Source organism: Phytophthora infestans, genomic scaffold, assembly GCF_000142945.1.
Source record: "Phytophthora infestans T30-4 supercont1.15 genomic scaffold, whole genome shotgun sequence".
Taxonomy (NCBI): domain Eukaryota; phylum Oomycota; class Peronosporomycetes; order Peronosporales; family Peronosporaceae; genus Phytophthora; species Phytophthora infestans.
Window position 1 is genome coordinate 1,866,833 of NW_003303744.1, and position 3,439 is coordinate 1,870,271.

Sequence of the window (3,439 nt, forward strand, 5' to 3'; positions counted from 1 at the left end):
TCCCGACGAATGATGGCAGCTTCAGCCCCACTTCAGCAGCGAAGGGATTGACGGATCTTCCGCCTGGTGGTCCCTCCTTGTACAGCTCTACATCACAAGAAGCAAAGCCAAACTTACACTCCGTTTGTCTGGAGCGATATTCTTCTCTTTTGAGCTTTCAACCATTCACACCAGATTCACATAAAACCAAAGAACCATGAAAAACCTGGTTGTAGAACCAAAACACCTGGTGCATTGGTCGTTCCGGTTTTTGCAACCAGTGGTTTTTCCAACACTGTGTTGGCTGTCCACCTGCGGTGCGTCGTTGGGTGGAGCGGACTGGTCTGTTGGGCCTAGTGTCCTTCGTGATGTGGCTCGCTGTTGCTACCATCGTAGAATTCCCACTCCTTGGTGGAGCTGGCTGGCCAAGTTGTGCCCGACATCATGCTGACGCTGGCTGTTTTCGTGGTGTTCCCCGTCGTGGTGACTGTGCTCCTGTATTTGCCGCCGTGGTGCTGACTGTGCTCGTGGTATACGCCGTCGTGGTACCTCCTGTGCTCGTGGTTTTCTCCGTCCTGATGGTGCGATCATGTAGGTCGCTGTCGTGGTGCTAGCCGTCCTCGTGACGTTCGCGTGCTCGAAAAAGTTCTTCACCGAAGATGTATACTTAAAACAAGAAAAATGCACCTTTAAGTAAAAAATTGGAATATGGGTATGCACGTGAGCAAGAAGATTGGCTTACATCACTATCGTTCTGGCCACCGGGTTATAACCTGGTGCGCTACGACCTGTTTCAGCAGAGGCTGCACGACCGCTTTGCTGGTGCTGCTTTTACAGTTTGGCGAGACTAGATGATCTTCGAATATTGCCGTTAGCTGAGAATAAGCCTTGGGGCAAGTAGTACCGATGGTACTTGTCCCAGCATGACCACGTCCTCTGCGGGCATGTCCAAATCGTTTCCATGTAAGATTGTACCACCCGGCAAAGACAAACACAATGCGTTAGGCGATAGTCGGTCACCTCCGTGGGGAACCTGAGCTCTTATCGGCATACGATGCATTACCGTTGTTTTCTTCCCTCTCCTGCAAATGTTTGCTTTGAAGCCAACGATTCACACATCTTTTGCGGGCTCCTCGGGCTTGCCATGGCGATGCCGGGGTTCACTGTTGGGGTAGTTGTGTCTCGCTGTGAGGTACCATTCACAACACTGCTTCCAAAAGCCATTGAGCCATCACTAGGAACTTCTCGTCACTTTCCAGATATAAGCTCAGATACCAGCTCAGTTAGGAACGTTCGATGGGGTCATGGTCTCTAGTCGTATCAACCGCCAACCACCGCGTCAAATACGCGTTGGTACGTGCCATGTCTACAAGCGCAAGTACCACCTTGTGCCAGCGCTTATACGAGTGCCCATCAGCCAACGAAAATGTGGCTCAAAATTGATCCAACCGGTCGACTCCCTGCATGTGCCGGTTGTACTGTAGGATGCACGTAGGAGCAGAAAATTCTCGTAGCTCACTGCCAACGCGCCGTGTAGCAACGGCAGTTGAGGATGCGTCAGCATTTGTCACCATCGTCACGATGTTTCCATCACACCAAGACGCAGCCAGCATTTGATGTTCAATTGCGACAGCCTGCTGATTATCACCACGGGTCGATTCTTTCTTCTGCAGCACAATGTGCTTCGGGAAGTGGTTGCTCCCACCACGAGCGGTGCCTCGTCCATACAAGCCTTTCAACCGGAGATCGAGCAGCAGCTGAACGCTTGTGAAGTAATTATCCTTTTTGATAACTCGCTAAGAAGAGAAGTAAGGTCTCACCACTTCGAGAGCGTGTCTTCGTACTTGTTAAACTGCATCGAGCTCTTCTCGAAGCGCCTGGATCTCATCCCCGTTCACAACATGCGCTAACCTATTAGAAATATCGCTGTTGGTGCAGTATGGTCGATAGTTTAAAGCTACCCGAGTAGTTGCACGGCAGACCACATACATGCGAAAGTGGTACTTGCCACCTGGTATTTGTGGGTTGAAGACGATTAGATGCCGTCCGTGGCGTGACCGACACGCAATGCTTGCTTCGTCTAGAGCGAGTTAACGCCCAGGTATAATGTTTCGACCACCAGTACACTTCAGTAAATTCAGCAATAGTCGGATTCGTGCAGCAGAATCGCGCTGCACTGCATCACCCGGGTCTGCGCGAAAACAGAGGCATGTCGAATCAACTTGAATCGGTGGAGACTCATCATACTGTCTAGAAGGTCGAAGAACCACCAAAAATGGCGTCTTCCAGCTGTGACCCCCAGTAATTTGCGTATTCCCCTTTGTCAGTCAAGGTCATATAAAACATGATGCCAAGGAAAATCATAAGCTCATCGATGCTGAAAGGTTTCGTGAATCTGATATCCTCGCATACTGATTGGTCTCTAGTTCGACTTGCTGCCAAAAGTAGACTGGTATGTAGGCGAGGAAGCTAGAAGACGCCGAGTGCGCAAACACATGATGGTCTTGTGGTAACAATTGAGTCCTCACACTACCGTCCGGATGTTCGAACAGGTCGCTGAAGGCTTCAAGGTCAGCACTAGGCACAAACCGCATACTTTTTGCGGTTTCCACTTCTGCTAGACTGACTGGTAAAAATCGATCAGGATCATACACGTCGCAGTCACTTGCTTCTCCCTGGGCTATCTCCAGTTTATCAAGGGGTAAATTCATTGAAAAAAACCATCCACGACATTTTCAGTCAAAGCACGCCATGCAGGTTTGTCAGGTAACAGTGTCAGAGTCTGGTAGTTCTGGATGCCACTCTGTACGATACAAATACTCACTGTTTCGACTACAACATGAAATTGGCTATCCAGCCACATGACTTGAAACAAAGTCACGTTTTTAGGTTTCTTTATGTGGCGGCACACAGGACCAGCAATGAAAGCTGTACCCACACACCTGTAAACCTTGAGCTTCATCCATGGTTCTTTGGCCGGTGAAAACGCCAGGATCACATCTAGAAGTAACGGCGATGTTCGTTGAGACGTCACGACGGTGGAGCGAGGCCCTTCGGCTTCGTTACTATCAGCATTCCAGCCGGCTCGCTGCCCTCGTTCTGGCGCTGCAGGCGGCCGAAATGTATCCGTGATTTCATCGCCATTTGAACATGAGTTGTTGACCAGTTCCATGCCCCAGCTTCATTGCCTCGAGCAGTACTTCCCAAACTACCAATGCCATCACCATTCTTGGTATCACTCCACCACGAATTCCCCCGCCCATTGCGACTATCTCCATCTTCATCAGCTCTATTATTCCGTAAGACCACACCACTGTCGCTCACTTGATCATCATCCAGCTTGCTGTTGCTGCTGTCAGCTGCAGTCGCTCCAGCCTCAAGGATACGGCTGCCTCTGCGTCTTCCTTCGCGGTGTTCACTTCGTTGCCCTTGTACTGGTTCACGACCGCGTACGCGACCG